The sequence below is a fragment of the Tenrec ecaudatus genome, chromosome X (assembly GCF_050624435.1).
Source record: "Tenrec ecaudatus isolate mTenEca1 chromosome X, mTenEca1.hap1, whole genome shotgun sequence".
Taxonomy (NCBI): Eukaryota; Metazoa; Chordata; class Mammalia; order Afrosoricida; family Tenrecidae; genus Tenrec; species Tenrec ecaudatus.
Genome location: NC_134548.1, coordinates 10,451,635 through 10,466,918, shown reverse-complemented (window position 1 = coordinate 10,466,918; position 15,284 = coordinate 10,451,635). Strand labels below are relative to the sequence as shown.

The 15,284-nt window shown below is 41.7% G+C and overlaps 1 pseudogene; it reads left to right on the top strand.

Annotated features, from left to right (window-relative positions):
- Positions 1-11,426: 11,426 nt before the first annotated feature.
- On the top strand, positions 11,427-11,856 carry LOC142434904 (mitochondrial import inner membrane translocase subunit TIM14 pseudogene; annotated as a pseudogene).
- The last annotated feature ends 3,428 nt before the right edge of the window (positions 11,857-15,284 follow it).

Here is a 15,284-nt window from a genome sequence, read left to right as displayed (position 1 = left end):
AACATATCAATTCTTCTTCAGACTAAATATTTGGTCTTCCTTCGTCAATGTCCACCTTTCATATGCACGTGAGTCAATTGAAAATATCATGGCTTGGGTCAGGCACGACTTAGTCCTCAAAGTAAACATACTTGCTTTTCAATACTCTAAACAGGTTTTGTGGTACAGATTTACCCAATGCAACATGTCGTTTGATCTCTTGAATCCTGATTCTGTGAGCATGGATTTAGGATGCAAGCAAGAAAAAAAAACCTTTGCCAACTTCAATCTCTTCTCCATTTATCATTTACCTCTTGGTCTTGTTGTGAGGATTTTAGTCTTCTTAATTCCAAGCTGTAATTCATACTGAAGGCTGCAATCCTTGATCTTTATCAGACAGTGCTTCAAGTCCTCCTCCCTTTCAGCAAGCAAGGTTTTTCCACCTGCATATCACCTATTGTTAATAAAATTTCTCTAATATTAATGCAAAATTCTTCTTCATATAACCCAGCTAGTTTGATTATTTGCTAAGCATACAGATTGAATAAGTATGGTGAGAGGATACAACCCTGACACACACTTTTTCTTATCTAAAACCCTTGTTCTGTATGTACAACTGCCTCTTGATCCATGTACAAGTTCCACAGAAGCACAAAGAAGTATTCTGGAATTTCCACTTTTCAAGGCTATCCGTAGTTTGTTATGGTATGCACAGTCATTGGCATTTTATCTTGAATCCAGCCTGAAACGTTGGCAGCTCCCTGTCAATGTACTAATGCAACCATTGTTGGATGATCTTCGGCAAAATTTTACTTGCATGTGATAATAGTGATGCTATTCTCCAATTTGAGCATTCTGCCTGGTCGCTTTTCTTTGGATTGTGAACAGATATGTATCTATTTCATTCAGTTGGCCAGGTAGCTGTCTTCCAGATTTCTTGGCATAGACAAGTAAGTGCTTCCAGTACTTCATTAGCTTGTTGGACCATTTCAGTTGATATTCCATAAATTTTTGGAGCCTTGGTTTTAGCTAGTATTTTTAGTTCAGCTTGAATTTCTTCCTTCTGTAACCTTGGTTCTTGCTCATATGCTACCTTCTGAAGTGACTGAATGTTGACTAATTCATTTTGGTACAGTGATCTTGTATATTCTTTCCATCTTCCTTTGATGCTTCCTGCATCACTCCATAGTTTGCCCAAAGAAAATTTTCAATATTGTAACTCAGAGCTTGAATTTTTTTTCTTTCTTTTTTCTTCCAGTATAAGATGCTGAGCATACTCTTCCTTTTTGATTTTCTACCTCTATTGTAGTTGTAAGTCATAAGCCAATGCAATCGTCAGATAATTTGAGTTCACATTTATCACACTTTTGAGTGTGATGCATGTTATTGGTTTTGTCAAGGGCCACGTAGAAAAGAACTAATCATTGTTGGCTCCTACGCCCCTTCAAAGTTGTTGCTGTGTTTGAGCACATTGTTGCAGCCAGTGAGTCAATCCATATCTTTGAGGCTTTTCCTCTTTTTCAATGACCCTTTATTTTCCAAGCATGATGTCCTTTCTCAGGGATTACTGTCTCCTGATAACATGCCCACAGTGTGTGAGACGAAGTCTCCTCATCACTGCCTCTCAGGAGTCTTCTCTGACTGTTCTTCCAAGACAGGGTTGTGTTTTCTTCTGATAGTCCATGGTACTTTCAATATTCTTCATCAGTACTAAAATTCAAATGCATCAGTTCTCCTGTACTCTCCCTTATTCATTGTCCAACTTTGACATATATGTGAAGTGATTAAAAATATCATGACATAAAAAATAAATGAATAAAAATATCATGACTTGGAATAGGTGCACCTTAGTCATCAAAGTGACATACTTACTCATCAAAAGGTCTTGGATAGGGAGGTCTTTAAAGATGTCTTGTGTGGAGAGCTTTCAAGGAGTACCAGAAAGAAGAAAATTTTCTAAAATTGATTTTGGTAAGGATTGTACATCTCTTTTGAATATGACTGAACTATTGAGTTGTATGACATTTGAATTATGTCCCAATAAAACTGCTTATCAAACAATAAATACATAAAGATTTCTTGTGTGGTAGATGTGCCTGGTACCATACATCATGTGACTTCTTACCTGCTGCTTCCATGGGTATTGTGGATTGAAGGAAAATGAAATTCGTGAGAACTTCCACCTTTTCTCCAATTATTATGATGTTACGAATTGGTCCAGTTGTGAGGATTTTTTGTTTTCCTTTTGCTGAGTTTTGACCAATCCTAAAGTCTTGGAACTTCATCAGTAGATGTTGCTGGTTCTCTCCACTTTCAACACCCAAGGTTATATTGTCCACGTGTGGCAGTTGGGAATTCACACTACTCTCATTCTGAAACCATGTTCTCCTTCATAGAGTCCAGGTTCTTGGATTTGTTGCTCAGAACGGTACATGTAGCATCTCATTAAATCTTTTCTATGACACTTGGAAGTAGGAAATTATTTTTATAACTATTTTTTTTAGAAAAAGAAATTGAGGCATGTGTAGTCCTGTGACTTGCCCAAGTTTCAGAAGTAGCAAGTGGTATAGACAGGATTTAGAAGAATACAGGCAGTCTGGCTCCAGGATTAATGTACAATCCCAGCATTACTCTGCCATTTCAATATCTTTAAAGAACAGAAATTTATATTCTCACAGGATAAATGTCCAAATTAAGGTCTCTACCATTTCCATTTCTTCCTGCTGGTAGACTCAGAAGCTCCTTGGCCCCCCAGTATGTACCTTCTCTGTCTCTAACTATGAATTGAAAACCCCTTACATTGGACAAACACCTCAGTCAAATCATAACAAGAACCCACTTTCAGACAGGTTTATACCCACAGGAATAGAAGTTAAGATTCCAACACATACACTGAGGAACACAAGTTAATGCATAACATAAAGTAACATAAGGTGGATGACAAGAAGGCTTTTGATTTCGTTCTCTGGTCTATCTTTGCACCACTTTCACATATTTGGGGAGTTGAGTCATGGTGATATAAAAATAGCTGATACTTAACTAATCAGGTCAAAGAAAAATGATCTTTAAATCACAGTAGGATAACTCATGCATGCTTCACATTGGAAAAGACTTTCCTTGTAGTCCAGCAAATGTTTATTTCCTACTTCAAACTTGAAATGTGTTCTCTTTAGACTGCCACCAAGCCAAGAGCCCCCATAGCTGCTGACTCCATATTAATAAGTGCCTGGATGCTTTACAAAGTCTGGTCTCTACTGGTATATTTTAGTTATTTGAAGACTTAGTTTGTCCACCTGTAAAAGGGGAATAGAAACAACAATAATAACTACTTTATAGGGTCTGTATGATTATTAAATAATACCATGATTTATTAATAATAACACCTAAAACCATGAGCTATTGAAAGTAAAATATTTAACTTCATGCCCATCACATAAAAAGATTCAACAAGTAAGATAATGGTGGTTAAAGTCCTCCCTGCTATTGGTATGATCAGTTTTAGGGCCTTCCACTTTAGGAGACCAACCAAACTGTTGCACATTTGTAACTATGAATGCAATATTTTTAATTGGCAAAACTCACATATCAATGGGGTCTATCCCTTACTTTTGTTTGCTTCACTTTTACCATCTCCCTGAGACCTTCTAAAAACATTTGGAAGAAAATGTTGCACAAGGACGCTAGGAACCCGAGAGCCAAGGTACAACATCGGGCTAGAGACATTTTTCTTAGATGGAAAGGCATGCCACTCACTGCCACCATTGCTTAAGCATTTGCATTTGTGGAACCTGATTTTGAACAATCCTGTGAACAGAATAGAGCCTTTGCTGTGATTGACGGGGAAGGGGTGTGTGGGGACACTGTGATCATGTTGCCTAGAAGTAGAATACCTGACCTAAGTCATTATATAAATTATATGGCTATATAATGCCTAGTCTACTGTAACCAGTGGCATTGAATTTCAATAACCATTCCCTGGGCATTCTTCTCTAAATTCATTTAGAGCTGTGTCCTCTGGGGATTTTCTCTCTTAGTGATCAATGATGAGACAACCAGAAATGCCTCTTTGGTTCTGGAATTTCATTCACTATGGTATTGAGTTATTTTCAGTGTTGAGAAAACCCTCTGGGAACTTGGGTGTTTCCTCCCTCCCCCTCCCCTTTCCCTTATTCTGGAGCTTTAAAAAGTTCTGTAAACCTGAATTAAAAGGTAATGGATTTCCCCCCACTATTAAAAAAACACATTTGAAATGGTTTTATTGACATATAATTCACATATCATGGAATTCAATAGTTTAGACATATTAACAACCACAAAATTTTTTAACGCACCCTCTTTAATTAACCCAAATGGTTGTTTCTACTTGTTATACTTAGATTTAAGGAGAAGAGAAAAAAGTTCTCTAGCTCCCAAATGATTTTCTAAACCTTGAGTAAACTTGTTATGATATTGAATGATACTCCAGAATCTAAAGAAGTTTTGTAAAAGCCCTGGTGCCATAGTGGATCATGCAATGAGTTGCTAACCACAAGGTCAGTGGTTTGAACTCACTAGTCACTTCTTCAATGAAAGATCAGGCTGCTTGATCCGGTAAAGATTTACAGTCTCAGAAACCAAAAAGTGCAGTTCAACTCCCTATCATAAGGATCCCTAGGAGCCAAAATTGATGCCATGGCAGCAAATTCCTTGCTATTATGCATATATCTAAACATTTTAATTTTATTAAATTCTATAAAATAAAAAGTAGTTGGTTGACTTTTTCTTTCAGTTTTACAGAGCAATGTCTATAGTACATTTTTTAAATGTGCAAGTGGACTAAACACAAGCTTAAATATGGGACTCTGTTGTATTGCAGTGGAAGAAAACGTCTTACGGTGTGTGTGTGCATGTACATGTGCATGCTTGTATTTATCATGCTGTACACCAAGACATTTTTATCACTCTTCAAGGCCTGAAATGATAAAGGTATTTTTATGAATCTCATGGAATTAATTTACCCAGTGAATGAAAATCTCTCCAGATCAATGTCTTATGGGCTTATTAGCGTCTCTGGTGAAGAAAAGTACTAAAGCTTCCATTTTAGTGCTAAAGCTGGAGTGATTTCCCATCTTCCCCCTCTTCTTTCTTTGTACATGGGCATCACTACTTCCCCTGCCAGTGAGCATTTCATTGTGACAACGTAAAAGAGCTCAAGAGCTGGATTTCCCCTCAATCGCCAGCTTGTAGCCAGGCAGTGTCGGCTGCCAGCATCGAGTGCTCCTTCTCATCTCCCAACTCTCCCTTGACCTTGGAAAGATGAGCCATGGAGTGTGGGCTTCAGACTGAGTTCTTCTAGACTTTGAGGGATCAATGATAGTATGAAATCTGAGAGTGAACTGCATCTCGGATATTCTGCACCCAGTTCACTCCCTTCTAAAGCCCCGTGACCTCCTAGTCTATTCCGCCTTCCCGTGTCCATGGGCAAAAGAGAACTGTTGCGTAGAGTTCCCACGGCTGTGAATGTTTACGGGAGCAGAAGGCCACAGCTTTCTCCCAGAGAGCGGCAGTGGGTTCGAACTGCCAGCCTCCTGTAGTTACAAGCAGAACACTTAACCACTCTGTCCTCAGGGCTCTTTCACTTCCCTGCAAGCACCTGGGACATCACTGAACGCATCTGGGCTACCTTCTTGATGTAAGATTATCTTGATATAGAGCTCTTTCTTATACATATATGAGTGTCCCTGGTTTTTTTTTTTCTGTAGACAACCCATCCTCACACAGGTCGTGTCCTCTTCTTTAGCACATCACCTCACTCACACTCAACTGCTAAGCGCAGGGCCCTTGGCAGCCACATTTAGGAAATGGCCCTGGCTTCCAAGCACAATTCTTTGGTATAGACATAAACAGGTGACCTAGACTATTTTGAAAATTTGAAGTTGTAATTGAAAGTCCAGTCTGTCAGGACTGCTTCCCTCAGTATAAGCCCATGAGTGGTGGTATGAACACAAAATAAGTACGCATCAGCTATTTATCCGAGAGCTTGTTTGGGGCTGATAGTCGTTTTTGAAGAAAAGCATGGTCGGATAAAATGATGGGTGCAAGAGATGGTCTGGTCATCCACCTAGGTTTGGAACAGGGGTGGGACTGTCCATGGATCTGAGGGTAGCCGGCCCTTTTCAGACTCATGTAGCTGCAGGACAATGATGCAGAAAAATGAAGTGGGAGCAAGAAGATCCCAGGACGATGGCTGCATAGTCATCTGGATCCAAGGTCGGTGAAAACATGGCAGGATGCAGACAGCTCTCAGGGGCAGGTGGCCCCACACCTGGATGCATGCGCAGAATCGCAGCAAGCAGGAAGGCTGCCCGGCAAAAATGGAGAGGAGGGGTCCCCAGTGTCTCTCTTATCAGAAGGCCACACTTCCCAGGAGGCATCATCAGATGATGATGACTAATTGACAGGTTGGACTCCACCCCTACGCTTGCATGTAAATTCAAGTTGACACAAAAATCTACCACACAATGTAACACAGCAGTGCACTCAAAGAATGTTATCTTTGTTGTAATAGCTTCTTTCAGGGAAGTCTAAATTTACTTCTGTTTCCCTTTTTCTCTTTCTTTGAAACCCAAACAAACTTGATCGAAAGGCTAGAGCAAACATCTCATTTAGACATCGGGAGTGGAGAAGGCAATATGATAGCTTGCTACTCTGCCCAATTCCCACCAAACATATAACATTTTCAAGGTTGTTTCACTCTGCCTGTGATAGTGGATTTCCAAATAGTAGAAAACACAATAATAAACTTTTTTTTCTTGCTCAGGCTGAGACCTAGCAGACCCCTGTAGGAAGAAATGATTAATAGTGTCAGATAACATTCCTGAGATACAGAGCTGCTATGTCTGAGATGTCCATAATTGAACTTTACAGAACAATCAGCACTGGTCGGCTGGGATTCAAACTACCGTACTGCATTCTGAAGAAATGGGGAAAGCAAAAGAACATCTTTAGGATCATGATCAGGAAATATGACTGGAGTGCACTTGGCAGGCTTCAGGGAAATGCCCGCCGAATGCAGTATGCTCATTACACAACGTTACCTAAGTCTGAGGGAGTAGTACCCCAGCTGAAGCAAATGTAGTTGGAAAGCAATAATAAGAAAACAATCAGGAAATGGAGTAACTGTGGTTAGAAGGCAGTAATAACCAATCAAGAAACAGGGACACTTCTTAGGGGTCGTGGAAGAAAGCAGGAGCAGTGATTCTCGAAGTGTGGCCCCAGGAGCAACAGTCTCCAGCGGGGGACTTGGCAGAAGTACAGATTCTCAAGCCTCACTTCAGTCGCCTGTGTCGGAAGTTCTGGGGTGGTGGGACCCAGCCAGCCTCGCATGAAGTCTTTCAGGGGATTTTTTTTCCCTAAACGGAACAAAGATTTCATAAAAAAAGGACACTTCCATCATGAAGCAGGCTACTTCACACTTTGAGCAAGATGACCATGTCTTCCAGGGCCACGACATTGGATTTTCTCAGGACCAGGTGTTGGGATCCCATTGGCTCACCTCAGGACCTATCCGGCTTTCCCATTGACCCTCATTCTTGCATCCTGATTGGCCCTTATTCCAGCACAATGATTGGTCTCCTAACCCACAGCTTGCACCCTCATTCACATGGGAGGCGGTGTTGTGGTGAGTCATCCAAACCTTTGGTGGAATGAATGGTGTGAAGCAGTTTGGGACTGCCAGGGGATTTTGATGAGCGCCTACATTTGAGAAATGGAGAATGGCTATTGTGTAGCATGTATTAAGCATAGGGCAAGAAGCATTGCAACATATATTTGCTAAGTATAGATGAGCAAAGAAATGAAAATGTTTAAATAAAAGTTCTATGAGCATGCACCCTATCTTTGTGTTTTCCAAAAGCCAGGCCATGAAATATTAAGTTTAAAAAAAAAACACAGAAGGGAGTGTCAAAAAGTTCGTGGAAAATTAAATTAAACAATAATATAATTTTTCATGAACTTTTTGAAGCCCCTTGGACAAGACAGATTAGTAGTTAGAAAACTTAAATAGAACAGAAAATGTCTGTTAAATTTGGAAGTTCCCTATATTCAACAGATGGCTTCTTTTTGGCTAACCTGTAGGTTGGCACTTCAAACTTACCCAAAAGGACAAGGGAAGAAAGCCCTGGTGATCTGTTCCATTAGGATTACAGTCCAAATTGCTGTCCATAAGTCATACACCTGTAAAACGTTGAATTGGCAAAAAGTTGTGTGATATATTTACAAAAGCAACAGCAAAAGAGTAGCTGCTGAGGTTGTTATGTACAACTCAAAATATCATGAGATGGGGGTCCCTCGGGTTAGAGATTTCGGGCCGTGGTTCTCTTAGGTAGCTAGAGGCAGAAACCAGGGGTAGTCCCTATACATGCTGAGGTATCCTTTTCCCCTTTCCCGTAAATTGGAAGTTCATCAAGCCTAGAGGTCATGCACAAATTCAGGCCTTTTAGACAGGAAGCCAATACACTTAGGAGGGCCCCAATCTAGGCCACGTGTGCTTAATTCAGCCAATGGGGTCAACCAGGACCATCGACCACACCTCCCAGTGGAGGACCCTAAAAAAGCCAGAATCCAGAGCCCACTCCCCTCTCTTCCTGCTGTGAGTGGGTGTGAAGTGCCCAGAGGGTGCCTGTGTCAAACCTGAAACTTCTTCTCTCCTTTAGGAGAACTCACTTGGATCACAAACCAGGCTTCAGTGTGAATTCTTTCCCATGTGAAGCCAAGGACCGAGGTATTTCCACCCGAGGAATCTCACAGTTCCATGATTGTTGTGAGGTGCTCTGAGTCTGTCCAGACTCATCGCAAACACTGTCCTCACAATTATTGTAAGCTTTGAGACCTTTGTTGTAGCCACTATGTCAGACCCCCTTGCGGAGGGTGTTCTCTTTTTTTTTTTTTTGCTGTCCCTCCCCTTTACAAAGCATGATGTCCTTTCCCAGGGATGGGCCTCTCTTGATCACATGTCCAAAGTAGGTGAAACAACGTCTCACCATTTTTGCTTCCAGGGAGCGTTCTGGTAATGCCCAGTTAAAGGGCCTTTAGTGTTTCTATTCCATGGCCTAGATTGTGGCATAGTGTCAAGGATCTTAAATGTTGGGCAGTGGCCATCCAGGGCAGCCACACATTGGTCTCTATTCACCTGGAGCAAAAGAGGAAGAAGAAGATTCAGAAACAGTAGCAGGATACTAATACGGGGCGAAGTGAGCTCCTGGGGCCTCCTTTGCCAGGAGACCAGAAGAACTGTATGGTGCGAGGCTAGCATGACGGAACGTTTTGATCAAACATTCTGTAGAAGAATCTGGTTCAAAAGGAAGACCATGAAGAACAGACTTTTCAATTCTCATGCACTCTAGGCTTTCTGGAGCGGTGGGGGAGAGATGAATTTCTGAAATGACTGCCCTGAAATTCTCTGTAAACCTGAAGCCCCCCAATAGCCCCTGAAGCTCTCTTAAAACCAAACAATAGTTTGGCTTGAAAGGCCTGCCCCAACAGCATGCTCTTTTTAGAACCATGTAGGATGGAAGTGACATTAGCAACTCAAACGATTCTACAGGAACCTGGAGGGCTTGAACTGTTACTGAGGGAGGGAGGGGGAGCTCAGAAAAGGAGGGTGAGAAGGATCGCACCACTTGAAGCACATGCTCCGTTACTAACTAGTACAATTAGCAACTGTGGAATTGGTCTGTTTTGCTGCACATAATCTCAACATCCCCTTAAGCCAGGCTCTGGCCCTTCTCCTTGGTGCTACGCTGGTTGCTTAGGAGCCAAAGACACGTAGCTCCTAAGCAACCAGCTCCTCTCTGCCTTCCTGGATCACAAGATTGCTCTGAGCCACCGCCCTTCCCTATTTCCCTGGGACTTTTCTCCTCGGTGGTTTAGTGGTCCCAAAGTGAAGGTGGGCGTCTCAAGATGGCATTAAGACTATTTCAAAGCTTAGGATGAAACCAAGACTCTGTCAGGGGTGCCTTGGGTTTTAGACACTGATGCACCAGAGAGTCCGATGGAGAAATTCCACTCTAACACACAGGGTTGCTTTCTTTGGAATTAACTCAATGGCAACAGGTTTGGATTTTAGGGTAATTTTTTTACAGTGAGGGTATTGTTCCCGTGGCATTTTTTTGGGGGGGCTCGGGAGGGTAGTTATCTGTCTTTGTGTATGTGTGTGCGTGTATGATTGAGATGTACAACTTATTTATTACCTTGCAAAAACAATTTTTAAATCCACTTTTCCAAGGCAGTGACTTTTAAAAAAATCATTTTAATGGGAGCTCGTACAATTCTTATCACAATCCACACATCCATCCATTGTGTCAAGCACATTTGTACATTTGTTGTCATCATCATTCTCAAAACATTTGCTTTCTACTTGAGCCCTTAATATCAGCTCCTCATTTTTCCCCTCCCTCCCACTACCCTATCCCTCATGAAGCCTTGATAATTTATAAATTATTATTATTTTGTCATATCTTACACTGTACGCCATCTCCTTTCACCCACTTTTTGTTGTTGTCCATCCCCCAGGGAGGAGGTTATATGTAGATCCTTGTAATTGGTTCCCCCTTTTTAACCCACCTTCCCTACATTCTCCAGATATCCCCACTCTCACCTCTGCTCCTGAAGGGGTCATCTGTCCTGGATTCCCTGTGTTTCCGCTTCCTACCTGCACCAATGCACATCATCGGGTCTATCCAGATTTGTAAGGTAGAATTGGGATCATGAGAGTGGAGGGAGGAAGCATTTAAGAACTAGAGAAAAGTTGTATGTTTCATCGTTGCCACTCTGCACCCTGACTGGCTCATCTCCTCCCCGCTACCCTTAAGCTTTAATGTACATGAGATGTGCCTAGCTTTGTTAAAGACAGGTTTCCAGGCCCCAAGCAGAGATTCCAGTACATTGGACCTGCGGTGGGACTCAGGAAGCTACACTTTAATGAACGTTCCAGGAGATTCTGATTCAGGTGGTCAATAGTTTTATTTTGAACCACAGCTTCTAGTGGCTTTTATTTCAATTGACTTCGGATGGCAATTTGCATTTTCATCTAGGTCAACAGTTCTCAACCTGTGGGTGGCAACCCCTTTGGGGGTCGAATGACCCTTTCACAGGGGTCGCCTAAGACCATCAGAAAACACATATTTCCAATGGTCTTAGGAACCGAGACACCGCTTGTCTATCTGTCTCCAGGCAGGTCCGCCCACATGCAGATACACCCACATACACGTACACGGAGTGAAGACTGTTATCCATGCTACACCATGCTTCAAGAGGAAATTTCATTTATAATTAGAAATAATTATTTCACAATATATAATGACATTATTTTGTGATTAATCACTATACTTTAATTATGCTGAATTTGTAACAATGAAAATACATCCTGCCTGGGTGGTTGGGACATGTCGCTTTCCGGTAGAGACGCGGGGCAGGCGGCTCGGGCCCCGGGGCTGGCATGAGCCGCGCGCCCAGCGAGGGCAGCGGAGCCGACGCGGAGCCATGACCAGCACTGTGGTGGCAGTTGGACTGACCATTGCTGCTGCAGGATTTGCAGGCCGTTATGTTTTGCAAGCCATGAAGCATGTGGAGCCTCAAGTAAAACAAGTCTTCCAAAGTCTACCAAAATCTGCCTTCCACAGTGGCTATTACCGAGGTGAATTTGAACCCAAAATGACTAAACGGGAGGCAGCATTAATTCTGGGTGTAAGTCGTACTGCCAATAAAGGAAAAATAAGAGATGCTCATCGGCGAATTATGCTCTTAAATCACCCAGATAAGGGAGGATCTCCATACATAGCAGCCAAAATCAACGAAGCTAAAGATTTTCTAGAAGGCCAAGCTAAAAAATGAAAGCTGTACTGACGGGTTTTGAGACTAAACCTTTATGGGAGCAGCAAGGCTCATCTTTCTCCTGGAAAGAGCATACTCTACGGCCGTGGGTTTGGTCTGCCTTGGTGTATTCTGCATTCAAGGCTAAAAGAATATACTCTTCTTTTCAAGGGATCCCTGGGATACTGGAAAACTGACAAGACTTGAAATTGTAGGTCCTGTTTTGAAATAAAGTACTTACCTTATAAAAAAAAGAAAATACATCCTGCCTATCAGATATTTACATGATGATTCATCACAGTACCAAAATGACAGTTATGTAGTAATCAATGAAAATAATTTTATTGTTGGAGGTCACCACAACGTGAGGACCTGTATCAAAGGGTCACGGCATGAGGAAGATTGAGAAACACTGCTCTAGATACACTGGATCATAGCACAATGTTAACAAGATCCCCCTGATGATCCAGATGTAGCCAGTCAGTCTAGAGTAGATAAACGGATTCTCAGTAGGGAGGGTACCACCTGAATGGATGGCTCCAAGCTCTGTTTTGAATAACATGTGTCAAACCTAGAGAGTTCAACTGATATTAATGTCAAAGATTTCATAAGCAAGATTAAATATTTTTAAAGCTCAAATAACAAGCTAAACCAAAGCCTGTGGAGTTTACCAAGTTGGGTGAAAGGTCACTAATCCTTCCCTTAAGGTACATTAAACATTTTAAGGACCAGTTTTTATGGTTGGGCTGGCCTGATTTGGAGAGTCTGCCAAAGAGGCAAAGGGTAAAATATCCTTCTGGATATTATTTGTCACTTGCTATGTGGTTGGCAGGATAAAATACAATGGGGGTGATCAGAGTTTCTGCCAGCGTTGCCGAGAAACATGGTCTGGGATTGCCTGTCACAGTTTTCAGCCAAAGATAGAGACCAGGTTGATTTGAGAAACTCAATGTTTATTCTGAACTGTGAGACTGAGGGAAACAGTGGGATTTTCTACCTCCAAACTGCTTCAAAAATTCAGTGAAAATCAAGCAAGTTCTAGATATTATATACTATGTGACAGACGCGGGTTTTTACAGTGATCTCAGGAAGTGATTAGTGGCTTTTCCCCCATGATCTTAGGATGCAGTTGATATTCTAAGGAGGCAGGTTTTGCAATGATCATTAGGAAATTATCTATACCTACATTAGATCACCATCCCCTGAAGCCTCATGTGCCCTTGTTTTATCTAAACCCAGAGCTGCTTCACGCCTGGCCTTACCAGACCACCACCTGATTGGGGTCTCTGAATGGGGAATGCTTTTGCCTCGCTCCTTATCTTAATGGCTGAATAGCATCTTCCTGAGTTGGAACATCCTACTTGTTGACCTTAAAAAATGACTTTTTACCACAAGGGAGGAGGGCTGTAGCATTTTTTATTTCCAAAAAGCTAAGTCTTAACTTTTATTTTCAGTACGTTAATAACAGTGTGTGAAAAGCAGGGAAAGATGCACAAATTTATTTGTGGGAAAAAATTCCTAATGGGTGGATAAACTAGAAAAAGATACTTTTTCCACCTGGCTGATCATATCCTTAAGCCAGTTCCATGTTTTTGTGTGGTAGATTTCAAAAGGGGCCAGCCATACGTGATTCTCTAATATCTATAGTCTTTGAAACTGTACTCCCACGTTGACTCTGGACTTGTCTTATGACTTTATTTGACCAATGGCGTATCAGTGTACATGATGTGAGAAGTGAATTGAAAAGGACTAATACCCTTTGCCCTCTTCCCCTCAGGAAACCTTGTTGTCTTGAAAACACACCCAGGCTAACCAGATGAATGATGAGAATCTATGCGAGAAAAGGTCCAGACAGCTCCAGCCCATTCACCCAGTGATGGCACATGAGAAAAAGTAAGCCCCCGATGAGCTAGCCCAGCCCAGACAAACCAAACAAATGAGTCTGACCAAGATTGTTATTGCTGTTAGGTGCCATCAAGTCTGTTTCAACTCATAGTGACCCCATGCACGACAGAACAAACACTGCCCGGTCTTGTGCCATCCACTCAATCATCACTGCATTGGTGTCCACTGTTGTAGCTACCATCTCCGTCCATCTCACTGAGGGGTCTGCCTCTTTTCTAGCTGCTCTTACCAAGCATGAGGTTTTTCTTACTGCTCCCTCCTGATAACATGTCCAAAGTCCCGGGGATGAAGTCTCCTCCCTATGGGCTCTTTCAAGGAGCAATCTGTCTTCCCCATGACAAATTTGTCCATTCTTCTGACAACACGTGTCATATTCAATATTCTTAGGCAACATCATAATTCAAAGGTATTAATTCTTCTACAAGCTTCCCTAGTACTTGAGTCAGTTATACCTTAGTTGTTACGGTGACATCTTTGTTTTTTAATGCTTCCAATAGATCCTTTGTAGTCCATTTGCCCAGAGCTATACACCATTTGATTTCTTCACTGCTGCTACCATGGGCATGGACCATGGATCTAAGTAAAATGACATCTTACATCATGTTAATATTTTCTCCATTTATAATGATGCTGCTTATTGGTCCAGTTGTGAGCATTTTCCTTTACTTTGAATTATATTCCATAGACTTTTTGCTGTACTCTTTGCTCTTTATCAGTAATTGCTTCAAGTCTTCTCCCTTTCAACAAGCAAGGTTATGTCATCTGCATAGCACAGGTGTAATGAGTCTTCCTCCATATAGTCCACCTTCTCAGATGATTGACTTAGCCTACAGCTTAAATAAATATGGCGATAAAATGAAACCCTGATGCATACCTTTTCTGCTTTGAAACCACGGAGTACCTCTTCGTTCTGTTTAAATGATTGCCTCTTGGTTTATGTGCAAGTTCTGATTGGTTACAATGAACTCACTCACTCACTCACTGCTATCAAGTGAATTTTCTGACTAAGAGCAACCCTATAAGACAGAGTATAATTTACCCTGTGGGTTTCTGACACTGTAACTCTTTCTGGCAGTAGAAAGCCGTGTCTTTCTCCCAAGCACAATGAAAGATCTTAGATTTTCCATTTTTTGCAATGTTATCTATTGCAGGGGAAGTAATATTTAATGTGGCTCTTCGAGTCAAAGTCTCTGTAACTCCCATCAAACAACCTTTGCCTGTATGGGTGTGGGGACACAGGTGGATGAACACACAGATAGGATTCACCTTTGAGTAGTTGTTACAGGATTTAATGTGATTGTCATCCTGCTGGGTAGAAAATGAGCCTCTGAGATGCAGGATGGGAGATCCAGGAGTGAATTGTATCCTCTGAACCTTGAGATCCCTACGCAGTGAAACTCCTTGATCCACAAAACAACTGTGATGTCAGTGGAGTATCAGAAATGTAGCAGGAAAACTAGGAGTCAGAGCCTGAGACAGGGGTTATGGATTTCCCAACCCATGCAGCAAGTCAAGCTTAGTGATCTTGAACAAGAGACTGACTTATGGTG